At 38.9% G+C, this 19211-nt stretch overlaps 1 pseudogene; it reads left to right on the top strand.

Annotated features, from left to right (window-relative positions):
* The first annotated feature begins 5965 nt into the window (after window positions 1–5965).
* Arpc1b-ps1 (actin related protein 2/3 complex, subunit 1B, pseudogene 1) lies at window positions 5966–9022 on the top strand (annotated as a pseudogene).
* The last annotated feature ends 10189 nt before the right edge of the window (window positions 9023–19211 follow it).

Genomic DNA, 19211 nt, shown 5'->3' with positions numbered 1-19211 from the left:
TAATAAAAAGAATGAAAGAAAGAATATGTGCCCATGACTGACTTTCAAAATCATTGTTTAGTGACTGATGATTTGAATAAAAATGACCCTATAGACTCATATAATTGAAAGCTTAGTCACCAGGGAATTGCACTAGAAAAGAATTAGGAGGCGGTGCCTTGTTGGAGGATGTATGCCCTCATTGGAGGAAATGTCACTGAGGTTAGGCTATTATATTTCAAAAGCCCCAGGCAAGCCTAGTGGGTTTCTTTTCCCACTGCCTGTAGATACAGAGGTAAAACTCTCACCCAGCTCTCCAGCACCATGCCTGCTTTGGTATTGCCATGCTTCCTACCAGGATGACAGGCTAAACCTCTCCCTTTATATGAGTTGCCCCAGGTATGATGTCTTCTCCCATCAATAGAACACAAACTAAGACTGTAACAAATATGTTGAAAAGATAAAACATGATGTTCCGTCAAGAGGTGCTTTACTGCAGCAGGAAAAATTTAACTTTGGTACTGTCTTAGTTATGGATACTATTGCTGTGATGAAACAATGTGACCCAAAACAAGCTGGGGAGAATCAAGGGGTTGATTCACAGGTCATGGTTGGGTGGTGCTTCATGGCTTGCTCATCATGGCTGTTCAGCCTACATTCTTATAGAACCCAGGAATACCAGCCCATGTGTGGCACTGCTTATAGTGAGTGCAAACTCCACTCAGCAATCACTCACTAAGAAAACGCCTTACAAGATTGCCTTTAACCCAGTATTTTGGAGACATCTTCATAATTGAGATTCCCTTCCCTAGATGACTTCAGCAGTGTTTACTTGACATAAAACTATCCATAGCAGATATTATTAATGAAAGACACTTTGAATGGCTTTACCTAATATATATTAACCCAGGTCCATTATCTTACAGGAAGGTTGCACGAACAAGGGAGCAATGAATTGTGTAGCTTTCTCATCTCACCAGTATGCCACATTGGCACAGTAGAAAAGGAAAGCAAAGATACAAATGGGGTGAAAGTAGAAAGGCTGTGACTTGCTCTGGAGCAATATTTCATCCTACCAGTCATAATTTCTTAAATATCTGGGGGTTATTGCACAGTGCGTACATTCTGTTCCTAGCTTGGTAAGATGAGCGGTTCTGAGGATTTTTCTCAGCTGTGAGCGGTAACAGAAGCAGCTCTGTATTTGACACTTCCTATACTCTGGACACTCGCCAGCACTTTGATGGTAGAACATTTGAGAAACAGAAAATGGGACTAATAATAATTAAATTTATTTTCTGGGAGGTGTTAAACTCCATGACATGTATACCAAAAGTGGCATAGACTAACAACAACAATCAGATCAATATTCTGAACACTTTAGCCTTTATTCAGAGTTTTCCTGTCAGTGTGTGGGAAAGGTCTGTCTATCTCTCTCTCTCCTCTCTCTCTCTCTCTCTCTCTCTCTCTCTTTCTATCTCTATCTACTCTCTCCCTATCTATCTCTCTATCTTTATCTCTCTATCTCTACCTATCTCTATCTATCTATCTATCTATCTATCTATCTATCTATCTATCTATCTATATGAAAGCTACACAGGATGGAGACGGTGGTGTAGTCCAAATTCCTCGTCAGTCCTCCAGAGAAGTGGAGTCTGGTACCTATAACCCATGTTTGGGCAGCTAAAAACTGTCTGTAACTTTAGGTGCAGAGTATGAAATATCCTTTTCTAATCTCTGTGGACATGTATATACATGTGGGATCTACCCACACAGATCAAAACATATGTACATTCTAAAAACATAAATCCTAAATAAGTAAAAATACTTTAAAATTTAAATATACCTCGAAAGCCAGTGAAAGTGCAGAAGTACATCACCTCTCCAGACCTTTCCAGACCCATAACCCTCTTCTTCAACAGGTCTTACTCCTTAACTTAAACTTTCCCAAATGATACTCTACCTGTTTTTGTTTTTGTGGATTTGTTTTGCTTTTGTTAACAGTAAAGAATACTTCAGAAATATAAACTGAGAAGAAAGGCATTCAAAAATCAAATGTTGTTAAATAATATGAACATTTTAGTTGTGAGAAATTCTACCCACAATTTTCGTGATTGGCCTATACACTCAAAACAGCAGCAAGAACCTTACGTAACACTACTCCATGTGCATGCATATGGCCGCTTTCGGCATTCTCTGAGCTGAACCTTTGAAGAGAATAGGGATAGAAAGTAGATTGGAGAAATTTTCTTTTTCTTTCTTTCATATAACAGGAAGCAGCTATGTTTGTGAAAGTCTAAAAAGCTTTCAATTTGCTTAACTCTAGCTGTAATGTTTTTTTGACATCTCCAGGGCTCATTTGTTCCAGAGTAGTTGGATGTTATCCAGTCTTCTTTGCCCATAAAAACAAAACGGTCAATGACACCACACAACCAAACAAATGAAGAAAAAAATCAGCAATAACTGTATATACCACTCCCTTTCAAGTCTAAGCTAGTGCCCTTGACCTCGCCAGCTCTCTCCTCAGAGTACGTGCTTAATGTTCTAGATGTTTCTGTTGCAGACAGACTTTCTACCAATTAATTTAAGTTACATTTCCCTTAGCTATAAATTGTGTAACATTTATCTTCCCCAAATCTGGAAACCCATTTTCTACTTCAGGCTTCCCCCTACTCTGTAACTATAAATTTATTTTTCTGCTTTTATTAGCATTGTAATAACGTTTTAGAAAGGAAGGTGAGCAGTTCATATGTTGGACGCAATGTCTTTGAACATAAGCTCCAGTAAATATTTGTGAAATGAGATATGCTTTAACAGAACTAGCTACAAATATGAAATGGAATATTATGAAAACTAAATGAAATACATTTTAATTTTGTTACATTTTATTATAAAGTTATACATTTCAGTTTACTTATAGAATGGTACAACTTTTCAAAACAAGTTGAAGAATTTCATTCAAAATGGATCCAAGAAAATGCTAATTTTCTCTCCTTCTATTTTCACCTATTAATATATTTCATAGACTTCATCCACAAAATCTATGATTAATATAAATATCATATTTTCACAAATGGTACTTTGACTAAACTATTTTTATGGTGAGGGTGAGTTAGAAGAGAATAAGAAATAGGGCACCTTTGAAAGGAAACATATAGCCATATCTTCTGGTTCATAAGCAGAATTTAAAAATTTGTATTACTAATATAATTTAAAGTACAATTACAAGGAGCCAACTGATAAAAAATTCAGAACCCCCCAATATATACTACTTTCATACATCGCAGTGTCTTTAGGATAAAGGCACCAAGGCACTATTTTTTGAACTTGCTTAATTCAGAATACTGCCTCTCTACACTATAGTGTTTCACGAATGAAATAGTTTTTATGCACTTTCATGTCCACTAGGAATTTAAAGCACCCCACACTCCAGCATCTTCTATTATTCTGAGATACAGGAAGGGGAACCCACAACAGATGCTCCTGTGTAGTACCAATTTTGAGAATACAGCAAGAATGTAAATGTAGCTTTCCTGAGGCTATTATTTTGTAGATAACAAGTGCCTTCCAGTCCCAACATGTTTTTCATAATAGTTTAGAATTTTAAAAGCACAAGAGTGGGATGTTTGAGGACTGAAGATTTATCTGCTCTCCTCTGAGTGCATTTGGGATTTGGCATTTAGTTTTCATTCGGTCTCTTTAACCTGTTCTTGTTTACTGAACGTCTATCATTATGTTCTGCTTTGAGATTTTTCTTTTATGAATGGCTTTTATGCATTGCATGGCATGTTATTCAGTCCCACTAAATAATAAAAGCTCATTAAAGAAGGCATTAAATATAGAAGACAAAGAATTGTTATTCCAAAACGCCATTCTGCCAGCCACCATTACGTTTGCATTCCTGAAACTACTTTTTCAACGCTCACACCTAACAGGCTCACTGCTCTTTCATAGAATTACTTTATTTATAGTTACATAATACATCAACTCCCTTTTTTTCCATTTTCCATTTCATTTCCAATTTAGCAAGCCAAAGGAAAACTAGTCCAGTATAATGGCTTTTTAAAATTAATACCTAAGTTTCCAGCCTCTGCTAATTCTCCTGTCCACACAAAACACAAGAACAAAAGACAGAGATTCTTAGGTAACGGGGTACTGAAATATTATAGGTGTTTACTAGCTATATTCTCTTTTGCTAAGACAACATACATAGATAACAGGACCTTAACAAGGTAACACTTCACTGGAACTCTCAGATCAAGGGTACACCCCGGTCTTGGCAGGAAAGGCTAGGCATGAGGAGCCTAAAAGATCTGGTCACAGTGAGCCTGTAGGCACAAAGAAGAGAGGGCTGAGTAAGTGTTTATCCTCACATAGGTTTACAGTTTTACTCACTATAGGACCTCAGCCCATGTCATGGTGCTATCCATTTTTAGCATAGATCTTCCATTATGTAGCTTAATAGATATTATCTATCTCAGAAGTGATTAAGGATAGACCTTCCACCCTGAAATTTTCCTGCTATTACTAGGAAAGGAAGTGTCCCTGTAGGGTTTAAATAGTCATATGAAAATAAGTCTTTAGGCCTTTTAAGCCTATTAAGACAAAGCTAGTTCACCTGGTAGAAAAGAATATTATTTATAGTTTATTCTTTCACACTGGATGAAGGACTGCCATTCTAAGCTACTCTAAACATTAGACACTATAGTATTCAGCTTTTAAGAGTCAGTCAAGGGGCTGGGGATTTAGCTCAGTGGTAAAGCAATCGCCTAGCAAGCGCAAGGCCTCAGTTCGTTCCTCAGCTCTGGGCAAATAAAGTTAATCGAGCGGAGATTCAATTCAATTACCTTTCCAAGTCTCCCACCCTCATCCAAGGGAAGTCAATCCACCTGGAGACATTCTAAGGAGTGGGGATGAGGGTGGGGGGTTAGGAGGTGGAGGGAGGTGGCTTATTTATCCTTTCATGAGATAATATGCTTGCTGGGGATTTAGCTCAGTGGTAGAGCCCTTACCTAGGAAGCGCAAGGCCCTGGGTTCGGTCCCCAGCTCCGGAAAAAAAAGAACCAAAAAAAAAAAAAAAAAGAAATGTAAACTACCATGACCAGCTCTTTTTGGGGCTGGGGATTTAGCTCAGTGGTAGAGCGCTTACCTAGGAAGCGCAAGGCCCTGGGTTCGGTCCCCAGCTCCGAAAAAAAAAAAAAAGAAAAAAAAAAAAGAGAAAATATGCTTATCTGGAATATTATGCAAATGCTGGTAGTTGTCTGTCAAGGGTTTGCCAAGCTTCTTCCTTGGAAGGATCAAAGAACTGAACATTCAGGAAACACAGATCAAAATGCAGATTAAGAAACAGTAACATGGGAGAGGCCGGAAGCTGGAAGTACTCTCAACCAGACACTGCTCAGGTAGTTTATAGAGTCCAAGTTTCCTATCCTTTCCCCTATAGTTTAGGTACCTGAATCTGGGCTTTCCTGATGTGTGTTTGTTGTTGGTGGTAGTGGTGGTTTTGTTTTGTTTTGTCTTAAAATGCCTTCCAGAAACAAGAAGCTCCCATGGAAGTCTCCACTCTCACTTTCATGGTCTATCTACGTCCTTCTTACTGTCCTTTACCAAGATTCTCTGTTGGGGTAGCTACTCACATGACTTCTATCAGGTACCACTGGGGCAGCTGCCTTTGTTTCCTGAGTCCTCACTCAGAGAAGCTTAATTTTTCCTTTTTCCTTTTCTAAATTTTCCATTTGAATATTGGCCATAGCCCGGGCATCCTTTTTCTGACTTTCCCATTCACTCTCAAGTTCCCCTAGCCGCTCTCAGTGTAGTACTGAATGCTGACCTCTAGCACTGAACCAGCATCTGAAACATCCTACCTTTAGAGATCCTGCTCTAAAACTGCAACTCCCCTTTCTTCTTCTCCATCCCTTTCTTCTAGGCAGTTGTTGAGACTTCCAGAGTGCTTGCTCTGTTAAAATTCTAATAACTTTTCCCTAGCAACATGCCCACCTCAAGTAAGCTAATCAAGGTACTCCATTGCAGGCATGGACCCTCCCAGAGGCTGGCCTAATTTAAAAATCATCAGGAGTATTCCTGGGGCCTTGTCTTCTAAGTGATTCCAGATGCTGCCAAGTTGGCTGGCAACACTAATAGACATAAGATGAGTTCTATTAGAAGAGTTTTACTGATCTCTGGTTTTGCAATGATAAAGGCAATTAGAAAATAAGTCTCTTATAGAAAACAAAGAATGCCAACATAATGAAGAACTTGGAAGTCAGGAGCTACATGGGAATATAAAGAGCTAGGAAGACGTTCTCATCTTAAATAAAAACTATTTTGTTAAAACCTGGAAAGGGAAGGGGGAAGGAAAAAGAAAAACCCAAAGCTTCAACATGAACAAATCAACTTGAACAAATCAAGTTCAGATGAAAGGCAGACTCTCAATTGCCAAATTGGATTTTATAGCCTTTTGGGTTGTCCAAAGGTTCTTGCCAAAGTCTTTTAAGCAGCATTGATTAGTACTACTGAGAAGAAGTTCTGAAGCTGGCCGATTTCCTACAATTTGAAGTTTTCTTGACCCAACGTTGAGTTTCTATTCTTTCTCTCTGTGATGACCATTCTTGGTTGTCAACTCGGCTACATCTGCAATTACCTAAAACGCCTGTGAGGGGATTTTCCTTAATTAAACAATTTGAAGTGGGTAGATGATCTTTAGTTCGGGTTGGAAAATCCACCTTTAAATTGAGCCCCGCCTTCAGCTGGCAGCCAGTATAAAGACAAGGAAGAAGATTGTTTGCTTTCTCTTTTTCTTTGCTCTAATTCTTGCTGGAAGGTCCATCCCTTCCCGCCATTAGAGCCTACTTGTTTGGTTTCACAGTATATAGTGAAAAGTTGCTTGACAACTACTAAAACCTTCCATCTTCTGTGACTAGACAACCATTGTGGACTAGTTGGACCACAGACTGTAAACCATTCTAGTAATTCCCTTACTGTCAAGACAGTAATTCCCTTTATAGATGTCTACTATTCGTTCTTTCAGTTCGCTTCCTCTAGAGAACGCTGAGTGATACACTAGACTGGGCACTCTGGTGATGCAGCATCCCTTGAGTAAACTGAGCTCTTATAAGAAAGCCCCTACACATACTGGCTAAGTCATCCCAGTGAACTCACACATATCCAATTTAAAAAATATATATAGAAAGTAAAATTGCTAAAATTTTATATTTGGTGTACCATACACAAGACATTTGCACCCTGAGAATGCTAAATAAACAAAAATTAAAAATAGAAAAATAGTCATTCAAAATAATAGATGATTTTGAAAGATAACATCAAAAATGTAGGCCACGGCACTGTGCAAGTCTCAGAGCCGGTTCAGAGCATCAACTGTGCAGAGTCTGCGACTGAGGAGACCTGAGGTCCAGGAGACAAGTGATTACGGCCTACCACAGCTTCCTGGTGGAGCCCATCAGTCGCCATGCCTAGAACAAGGACTGTACTCAGATCCCCATCTGCCCCAACAACCATGAGGTGCACATCCATGAGAAGAGCAGTGCCAAGTGAAAAGAGGTGCACGAGCTAAGGAGCACAGTAGGCAGGTGACAAACATCGACTGGGTCCCTGAGAGTAACTGCATTGTGACTTGTGGCACAGACTACAATGCCTATGTGTGGACACTGAAGGGCTGCACGTGGAAGCCCACATTGGTCATCCTTGGGTGTAGGGAGCAGCTGGGTAAAACAAAGATGGCACCGACATCCAGCCCCGTCTGAATGTAAGCAACTTACCGTGCATGCGCAGGCTTGTCCCCTTGCTAGGGTGGCCGTATGATAATGAGGTGATCTGGCGCCCTCCTGTGGTGAACAACAGTACTGCGCATGCTCAGGTTTTGCACCTGGCATCAGTCTGGCCTGGGCGGTACTATGCTAATGGGGTGGTTCATGCTGTGCCAATCTCTGGAGGACAAGTAGCTGGGATGACAGTCGGGTGATAGTGGGGTGACTCGTGCCCCGCCAATCCCTGAAAGATTATTAGCATACTGTTGTATGCCGCTCGTGGTCCCCGTGTCTACAATGAAGTGGTCCTGCAGTAAGGGCTGTTGAGAAGAATCCGACCCTGTTGCGTCTTCCTTGCCGGCCAAGGTGGGCGCGACAACTTTGGATTAATTGAGCTGTGTACACTGGGTACCCAGTGAGAACAAGTTTGTCGTGGGCAGTGGCTTCGTGTCATTTCCATCTGTTATTTTGAGCAGGAGAATGATTGATGGGTGTACAAGCACATCAAAAAGCCCATCCACTTCACTGTCCTTGGCCTGGACTGGCATCCCAACAATGTACTGTGGCTGCAGTTTCCTGTGACTTCAAGTGCAGGATCTTCTCTGCCTATATCAAGGGGGTGGAGAAACGGCCATCCCATACCCCATGGGGCTCCAAGATGCCCTTTGGGGAGCTGATGTTTTGAATCGAGCAGCAGCTGTGGCTGGGTACATGGTGTCTGCTTCTCGGCCAGTGGGAGCCGAGTTGCTTGGGTCAGCCATGACAGCACTGTGTGCCTGATAGATGCTGAGAAGATGGCCATGGCAGCCCTGACCTCTGAGACATTACCACTCTTGACTATCACCTTAATCACAGAAAATAGTCTCATGGCAGCGGGCCACAACTGCTTCCTGGTGCTGTTTCCCTATGACAATGCTGCGGGGACACTGAGCTTTGGTGGCCCGCTGGATGTGCCCAAGAAGAACTCCCAGCGTGGCCTGACAGCCTGAGAACGCTTCCAGAACCTCAAGAAGGCCAGCTCTGAAGGGGGTGCAGCCACAGGGTGCAGCCTGGATTCACTGCACAAGAACAGCATCAGTCAAATCTGGGTACTCAGCAGGGGTAAGGCCAAGTGCTCGCAGTTCTGCACCACAGACGTAGATGGTGGTGACATGAGCATCTGGGATGTGAAGAGCTTGGAGTCAGCCTTGAAGGACATGAAGATCAAAGGAGCAGTGAGGAGTGCTGTCCTCATCCCAAGTGCTGGGAAGGAGGGAAAGGGGTTGGGGAGGCTGCTTTGCTGAATGCTTCTATGGTGCAGTACAGGTCTGAAAAGAGGGGAAGAGGAAGGTGGGGAAATTTCCTGCCCATTTAACGAAAACGTGTCTTTTAAAGAACGTGCTTTCATTCATTGCAAACCAAAAAAACAAGACAAAAAACCCAAAGCACAATGTTGGTCATGAACTGCTTCAAAATGTGGGCCAATAAACACATCGAATGTGAAAAAAGAAAAGTAGCCAGATAAATATTGTTAGTAATATTCAGTGCAAGACATGCAAATCTAATCAAATGTCAGAAGATGTGAGGAAAAGAGATTTGTCAGAAGTAAACAGAGGAGGATACATTTGCCATGACTATAACCTATAAACACCACAGGAGCTTGACATGACTTGAAGAATTCATAGCAACAGAAATATTGCCTGTCTAGAGTGACAGTGACAGTGAAGAAATAGAAATAAGTGACTATGACATAGAGGAAAGATCATTGATGCAAATGTCTGCAATATTAGCTTGTCCTTGAACAAGGACAGAGTTAACACCACAAGTAGAGGACAGTGGGTTTGCACCTGCACAGAATGTACCTAATTGTCCCTATTTAAACTTCCATAACAAGTAATATAAGGCAAAAAAAATCTGTCATTCTAGTAAGGTCATCCAGAAGAGATTGATCATGATTTTACTGTAGGTAGCAGCAGGTTTTAGTCTTCAAAGCCATTCTGAAATATAATACAGACTAGGTCAGATGTGGCAGTTGCATAAGTCTTAAATTTCAGCACTCAGGAGGCAGAGCCAGAAAGAGCTCTGAGTTCCAGGACAGAAAGTTCTGCACAGAAATTTCTGTAAGATGAGAATATTACCAGCCATTATACAGTGCAGGAAGGAAGGGGGAAAATTAAAAAAAATGAGAATGTGATTTATTGTCTTATTCTTAAAAAAGTAAATATGTAAAGATAGTATGTAATACATATTATTTACAATATGGGAAAATGTAAGTTAAATATTAAAATATTAATTGTTTGTTTTACAGTTTAATTTGTTGGAATAAAACATTTTTATTGTTCAGTGAGTATAATACATTTTATTTATGCAAGATATGTTACTATAGGATGCATCAATTTTCTGTGTGTACAGAAGGTCCATTAGAGTATTAGTATGAAGAAAGCAGTGACCTTATAAAAAAGACCTAATTTCTGAATTTATTGCTGCCTCTCAATACTTGGACCTCAGACAAGCTACTTAACTTCTCCCAGGCTATTTCCTGTTCTACATTCTTCACTGTTTGGGTTTAAACATCAAATTAGGTTATTTGGGAAAGGTCCCATAATTCTCACTTACATGTCACTATCACTGTTAAATAAATATTTTTTAGTTCCTGTACACAAATAATATGAATTTTAATTAAATATGTGTTTTATAGCTTACAAACTATTACCTCTGTATAAAGCATGTTTATATTGGGTGATAACACAGGGGTTCATTTATGGATCACCTTGTGAAACATAAAATTGCCTATTAATATTTATGGGTAAATGAAACCAGGTATCACAACCTCCTTCCATACTTTATTTTAATTTAACCAGTAGATTGATGAAAATAGTGTAAGAAAAGTGCTTATCTATTTTAACCAAATTAATTGTTCAAGTTTTTTTCCTTTGTTTATTTATGTCCAATTGGAAAGATATATTTTACAACGTTTTTTTGATTAAAGATTTGGGCTTTGGAAAGGACGTTTCACAATCATCTTATACCAAATGAAAAATAGGTTTTCATGGCTGCAAGAAGAATACAATGTTAAGCATCCTATATCAAATGTTCCCCCAGATTCACAGTGAATGAAGGAGTCTCTAAATCTTAGGGTATCGGTGCGTTCTCTCTATTTTCTCCATGTTTTATATGCACAAGACATACTTTCTGCTCAGAATTTGTGTTCAGTACTTATATTCTTACTTTCAGTTTTTTTTATACAAATTCTGGAAAAGTATATGAGAGCATCTATGAAGATGAAAATGTAGAAGCACAAACTAATGTGTGTGAACACTGATGTGTCATGTATATGTAAATGTTCATATGTATGTATACATCATGACAGTATACATTGGTCTGTAAGCCTCTGGAGACCAGAGGTCGTCACTGGGTGTTGTTCTATATCATTTCTCACTCAACCTTTTGAGTGTCTCCCACTGAACTCAGAGCTCTCTGATTGGCAAGGTTGGCTAGCTATTGAACCTTAGGAATACTCTTGTATCTAACTAGGTGAATCTGTAAGTATAAGCTTGTGAAACCCAACAATTATTTTAAAAGGTCATTTCATGTTTTTGTGTATGAATATTTTTCATGTATGTATGTATGTATGTATGTATGTATGTATGTATGTATGTATACTGCATGGGTATCTAGTCTTCATGGTGGCCTGAAAAGTGTCTCAGATCCCCCAGAACTTCTATGTGCTCCTGGAAATTGAACCTGGCAGTACTCAATTACTGAACTAGTACTTCCGCACCCCTGAAACTCCCCCTCAAGCCCACACACATACTCACACATTGCTTTTAACCTATTCTGCTTAGGTGTCTGGACTGTACTCATATTTAAAGCAGCCTTCGCCCATGTTTTCAAATTTTTGAAACAAGATTGTAATAGTATCACCTTAAATTTGTAGTTTAAATTTTTCTCAAATATGCCAGAATCATATAAAAAAGATAAGTAAATTTAAAACAAGTTATTGTCAAAGTGATGAACTAATTTGTCTCTCACAAATTAGGATGAAATGCTGTTTTAAATACTAGTCTATAGGACATTCTTTTTTTTTTCAATTATCTTTAATATTTCTTTACAGTCCAGTTGTTGTCTCCCTCCCAGTCTGCCCTCCCACAGTTTGTCATCCCATTTCTCCTACACTGTCTCCAAGAGGATGTCTCTACCCACCACACCACACACTACATTTGAACAGGCCTTTAGTGAAAGGCTGGAAGAAACACTTTAATGAATTATGATACTATATGTCTTTAAAAGAAGCAACTCCAAGTTTGTGGAAAAAATTCTGTATAAAATGCTAATTTTTGTTGATGGTATGTTTGAAGCAATTGTTCCCGACTAAAAGTGTACTTCCATAAATTATTTTATTTAATTATAAAATTATATGAAAGTTGAAAAAAATCTTTGTTTTTCTCATTTGTGCAACAATTCTGGTTTTTTTTTCCATATATACTTTCTACATTGCTTAAAAAGCCAACTGACCTAGCAAACATTTCTTTCCCCCGAAAGTGTTTTTTTTTTTTTTTTCATAATTGTTGTGGAAATAGATATTATTCATTACTAAAATCAGTCACAAAAGTGAATTCATACATAACAAACTTGACCTGATTTTTTAGAAATATAAGATATCCAAGTAAATGTCCCAAGAAATGAGAGTCAATTGAACGTGCTCACCTTCTGCCAGCATTCCGATAAGAAAAATTTCTCCTTCCTTCATTCAAAGCTCTACTTCTTCCGCTATTAAATTAGACTTTTGGATCACTGAAGTGTTTATGAATCAGCATTACTTTAAGTGGCTCTATCTTCACTAGCATTACATTTAAATATAGGAGTGTTTTACTGTGGAGAAAGATATTAGTTGAAATTGAGTGAAGAGTTGAAGCGCTGAGTGATTAACCCAGGTTCTTTGACACTCCACTGTCTTTCCTTGTGAGTTCCTGATGGGTTCATGCCTGACAAAGTACTTGCCTATCCAAGGGTACTAGCTCAGAATAAGTAAGTGCTACATAACTTTAGGATAACTCAATGCATAATAGATAAAGACATGTAAGTTCTAAGCTTTGAACATTGAAATGTAGAGTGACTAGTACTGTTTACCTGAAGAATAACACACTTTTATGAAGGAAGGAAAGTTTTGGCTGTAACTAAGGAACAAGTCGAAATATATGCATTGATACTATAATTTCTTTGCCTATAGGAATTGTAGTATTTTATTGGAATTGTTCAGGAAAGGCATTGAACTCAAAGACAAATTGAACATTGGGACATAAAAGATATTATACATCTCACTGGTCTTGCAGAATGCTGATAACCAAAGTCAAGTGATTTAAACTGATAATAATTGTCTGTGTATTTTAAAAGAGCTAAGGGACTATATTATTAATGTCTCCTTACTACAACATTGACAGCTGACTAGATTAAAGAACAAGTGGCATGCCTCTCCATACTCAGGCCACAGTTTGCATACATATGATGAAGTCTTATTATACCCCATAAATGTAGATGTTATAATTCATTTGTAATGCTATCACTAAAAATAATTTGCTAATCCAATCTTCCCCATTGTTATAATCTTAATATTTATTTATTTATTGTACATTAACCAGTCTTTTAACATAATAATGCCAGTGAATAGGAGCTGAGAGGGTAGGTTACCAGTAATGTGCACGCCTAGCATAAAGCAAATATTTCTACACCAAAAGAAGAAAAATATATGATTAAAACAAAGTTGAGGCCAGGAAGATAATTGAAACAGAAAGGCATTAACCATCTTCCTTCCTCAAAAACCACATTACAAAAGAGAACTGACTCCAGAAAGTTATTCTATGTGCATTCTTGGATAAACACAACCACATATACGCCTAGACACACACAGATGAATCAATGTGATTAAACATTTTAAATTCTGAAAATTTAAAATTTAACATCTCAGAAAAAACCATTTGTTGTTGTTGTTTGTTTGTTTGTTTGTATATATGAGGCAGGTTTTCTCATTGTAGCTCTGGCTGTCTTGGAACTAACTTTTATAGACCAGGCTGGCCTCAAGCTCACAATGCAGAGATTTTCCTGCCTCTGCCTCCAAAGCTCTCAATTTCCAGCATTAAAGGTGTGTACCACTGAAACCTAGACATTAAAACACAACCACAACAACAACAAAAGAAACCAAAAAAAAATTAAAAACAAAACATAGAAAAACAAAACAGAGAATGAAGTTATCTTGCTATTCTACTTCTACTTTAAAAGATAAGAGAATATACTTTAAATCATTTGATTTTTATTAGCACAAATATATAGGGTGTTTTTTTTCTTCCAGGTAATTTACTGAAATCAATTTTGTTTTCTTTCTTGACATCACACTCACAATAACATTGATGATTGCCCACCTATAACATAATGTCCTATTTCTATTCTTATTGTCAGGGGAAAGGAGGGTAGAAAAGCAGGAAAGGCATGATGGTATATCCATCATTCATTTTATTCGTTTTTAATTTACCTTCCCTTAACTCTTTGCTATTGACTTTACCTTACTGTTTCCTGCTAATTTATTCTTATTGTCACAAACTAATTTATTACTTTCTACACACCATCTAATTCCATGTGTCTCAGGCAGGATTTCTATTCCTGAACAAACATCATGACCCAGAAGCAATTTGGAGAGGAAAGGGTTTACTCAGCTTACACTTCCACATTGCTGTTTCTCACTAAAGGAAGTCAGGACTGGCTCTAAAGCAGGTCAGGAAGCAGGAGCTGATGCAGAGGCCATGGAGGGATGTTACTTACTGGCTTGCTTCCCCTGGCTTGCTCAGCTTGCTTTCTTATAGAACCCAGGACTACCAGCCCAGGGATGGCACCACCCACAATGAGCTGGGTCTTCCCTGCTTGATCCCTAGTTGAGAAAATGCCTTACAGCTGGGTCTCATGAAGGCATTTCCACAACTGAAGCTCCTTTCTCTGTGATAACTTCAGCTTGTGTCAGTTGACAAACAAAACTAGCCAATACATCATGTTGACTTGCTTATTGATAATTTTTCTATACTGTTTCTTACATTCTACTTTGTTCTCAAAGATTTCTGTTTTCCTTGTTTAATATAACAAATATCCACTGTGTCCTTATAGTAAATATCTCTGTGTCCTTAGTTTATTTATAAATTTATTTTTTTAATTTAGTTGTCAGTATAAATCTGTAGGCAAAGAACTATGTGCTCAGCAAATAAAATACCCTTGAACTATGTTTGTGCTGATGCGAAATCTGTTGTTAACCTAGTAGTAATTCCAAGATAGATGATGGATTTCAGCTGTTTGCCACCATTGAGAGTGCTGTCTTTTCTTGTGTGCGCTGAGATTTTATTCTTAGCAGTTTGAATATGGAACTGCCTTTTCCTTTTCTTATTCAAGCTTTGTGATTTCATCCTAAGAACTTGCTTTTTTTCACATCTCATCTGGCCCTTTGTCTTTTGCTGTAGGGTTTCCTTCCTTTGAAATCCCATATATACCCATATTTCCTTCTTTCTGTTCTTCACAGATGTTAGGCAAGTTCTCTATTACTAAGCTACATGACAAACCTGTTTCTTTGTTCTTGCTGAATTTGTCATCATTTTCAAATCACTTTGAATGCAGTAGTCTCCAAGTGGAAATAAATTCTTAGCATATTAGCTGATATAATTTTCTATTTGGACAATAACAGTAGAATGATGATGGCTTTATATATCAGAAATGAATATATCATTATACTTATAAAATAGTTTTTAAATTTATTCACTGCTCCTACTCCTGGTTGCCTCTTACATAGCACCTCCCACTGTTCCCCTCCCATTCTCCTTTGAGAGGATGAAGGCCCCCACCGTGGGTATCTCCTCACCCTGACACATCAAGTTTCTACAGTACTAGCTACGTCCTCTCCCACTGAGGCCAGACAAGGCAGCTGAGCTAGGGGAACATATTCTACAGATAGGCAACAGGTTTAGGGATATCCCTTGCTCCAGTGGTTGGGGGACACATACGGAGGGACATATATGGAGGCTGAGCTGCACCTTTGCAACATATGTGTCGGTGACCACAGTCCAGCCTGTATAGGCTCTTTGGGTTGGTGATTCCCTCTCAGCCTCAAGGGTCTATGTTAGATCCTTGGTCTTCCTGTGGAGTTCCTTGGGCGCCTTCAATACTTATACCAACTCTTCCATAGGAGTCCCCAAGCTCATTCCATTGTTTGTCTGTAGGTCTCTGAATCTGTATCAGTCAGCTGCAGGGTAGAGCTTCTCAGAGGACAGCTATGTTTGGTTCCTGTCCTCAAGCAGAACAGACTATCATTAATACTGTCAGAAACTTGTGCTTGCTCATGAGGTGGATCTCAATTGAGGCCAGTCTTTGGTTGATCATTTCAATATAAATAACTGAGTGTGACATCTGATTTTTTTAATAATACTATTAGATTCAATTAAGTTACTGTAGGTTACCACCTATATGCAGGAGCCAATTAATGAATCTTATGGATATCTCATTACACCTGGTATTATCATGGTTCATAGCTGTTGCACCTGTGTGGAACTGTTTAATTGACTTCTGCCCTTGACCTTGTATAGTATTTGGGGGAACTGTAGACTTTAGACTGTATGAAAGAACCATCTGAGTCTTGTGTCGTTTGTGTGCAAGTATTCACCAAGAGAGACCCATCCTCAACATGAATGATAACCAAGGGATGCATCGGTAGGCTTTATTTTTTGGAAGTCATTTGGCCCCCCTTGCAAACAGTAGGAGAGAGCCTTCTGTCTGGCACTGTAGTTTTTGTTAGTCTATGTTTTTGTGGGGAGCATTGTCATTGCAAATGGCCTAAATTTCTTTGAGCTACACACACACACACACACACACACACACACACACACACACACAGAGAGAGAGAGAGAGAGAGAGAGAGAGAGAGAGAGAGAGAGAGAGAGATGCTGTATATAATTTTAGGTAAATATAAAATGATATGATTTATGAGGCCTGATAAAACAACTTTGGTTTTGCTTGTCCCTCATCCCTCCTTCAAAGTCTGTACACATCCCCTTATATATCTGATTATTGGGAGATAGGCTCCTTAGATAAAAGAGAACATGTGGGGCCTGTATTTCTGAGGCTGCATTTTCCCTTTCAATATAATCTTAGTCTATGCATTTACTTGCAGAGTTCATGATTTCATTTCCTTTACAGATGAATAGTCTTTCCTTTTATATATGTGCCACATTCATTCGTTCATCTGTCGAAGGACAATCAGGTGATTTCCATTTCCTGGCTATTGTGACTAGGTTGGAAATTAACATTGTTGAGAAAATATCTGTGAATCAGGGTGTAAAGTTTTCCATACATATGCCAATAAATAGTAGAGCTGAGTTACAACTATGCTTGGTACATAATCAACTTTAACAAATCATGCCTCACTGTGAAAGTGAAAAATCTAATTTATACTCTCAGCAGCTGGTTTCCAAAAATAATTAACACATAAGTCTCTTATGTTTGTATCAATTAAATGAAGGTAAAGTTATTCCTCAATTTAATTTTGGATTCCCCTAAAAGATAACAAAATTAATCATCTAGAGGCTGAGAAGATGACCCAGCGGAATTCTGAGGACCTGAGTTTGGATCCTCAGAACTCTTTAAAAACTTAACATGGCAGTGCATTCTATATCTGTGAACGATGCACTTTGAGGCATATGAATCTTGACACCATAAGTCCATAATTTTCAGATCAAACTGGCAAGAAGCTGGTTTTAGCGAGAGATCCTGTCCCTAAAATAAGGTGGAGAAGTAAAAGAACAAATTTTATAACATAGACTTCTGGCCTTCACAAACTTACACATTTGCAAATAGGAGCACCTACAAATGCAAGTGAATACACACATACACATACTGTAATCCCCCCACACACATACACAAACATACAACACATCAAAGATATATACACACAGTAATTATACAGAATTTTAACATTTTTAATTGTAATTTGTTTCATAGTAACTATTTCCTCTTTTGTTGTATTTGTACTCAAATTTTTTGTAGTTTTATTTATGGAGAACAGTATTAATAATGAATCTTTTGAGAATTATGAAAAGGTTTATTTATTTGTACTAGGCAAGAAATCAGAGGGACAAAAGATATAACCCCACCTCTGTAGTGTGATAAAGAATGACTTAAACTTAATTGCTTATAAGATCCTAGACAAGATGGATGAAGCAAAGAAGTGCAGACCGACAGGAGCTGGATGTAGATCGCTCCTGAGAGACACAGCCAGAATACAGCAAATACAGAGGCGAATGCCAGCAGCAAACCACTGAACTGAGAATAGGTCCCCCGTTGAAGGAATCAGAGAAAGAACTGGAAGAGCTTGAAGGGGCTCGAGACCCCAAAAGTACAACAATGTCAAGCAACCAGAGCTTCCAGGGACTAAGCCACTACCTAAAGACTATACATGGACTGACCCTGGACTCTGACCCCATAGGTAGCAATGAATATCCTAGTAAGAGCACCAGTGGAAGGGGAAGCCCTGGGTCCTGCTAAGACTGAACCCCCAGTGAACTAGACTATGGGGGGGAGGGCGGCAATGGGAGGAGGGTTGGGAGGGGAACACCCATAAGGAAGGGGAGGGGGGAGGGGGATGTTTGCCCGGAAACTGGGAAAGGGAATAACACTCGAAATGTATATAAGAAATACTCAAGTTAATAAAAAAAAAAAAATCCTGGACAACCTTCAAGACTTTTTCCTTCATGAATTTTTAACTGTTTATACTTAGTCAGCATGAGTTGCAGCCTTTGCATGACTTTATGGTGCCTCTCAGTTCCCTGAGGAAAGGTAGTAGGCTGGATGTTGTAAAGGCTGAGAAGAGTAAATTGTCCTGAAATACGAGGACACTGTGACAGTCTGCAAACTTTCAGTTCAGGAGACCAGGCCTCAGATTCTCCTTCACAGAACTGGGCAGTTCAGTTACTGGAACAAGCATTGGCTTACGTAACATGGGTCTCTCCTTGTGAAAGGACAGTTAGGACAACTTGCAGCCATGAGGCCAAGACCCACACCCACTCAACATGAAGAAAAAATAATTACTCTGAGCATAGTGGAACACATGCCCCTGGGGCATGGTGGGGCATCTGTTGGGTATATTCCCAAGAGTGGTATTGCAAGGTCTTTTCATAGGACTGTCTTCAATTTTCTGAGGAACCTCCAATTGATTTCCAGAGTGATAGTACCAGTTTACAAATCACACCAGCAAATGGGGAGCATTCCTCTTTCTCCACATCCTCACCAACATGTGTTGTCCCCTGAGTCTTTGACCTTAGCCATTCTTACAGGTGTAAGGTAGAATTTCCGGGTTGTTTTGATTTGCATTTCTCTGATCACTAAGGACTTTGAACAATTCTTTAAGTGCTTCTCAGCCATTCAAGATTCCTCTATTGTGAATTCTTGGTTTAGTTCTATACCTCATTTTTA

This window comes from Rattus norvegicus, chromosome 13 (assembly GCF_036323735.1).
Source record: "Rattus norvegicus strain BN/NHsdMcwi chromosome 13, GRCr8, whole genome shotgun sequence".
In the NCBI taxonomy this organism is placed as follows: domain Eukaryota; kingdom Metazoa; phylum Chordata; class Mammalia; order Rodentia; family Muridae; genus Rattus; species Rattus norvegicus.
The sequence above is the reverse complement of the archived record's forward strand: the minus strand, read 5'-3'. Positions and strand labels throughout refer to the sequence as shown.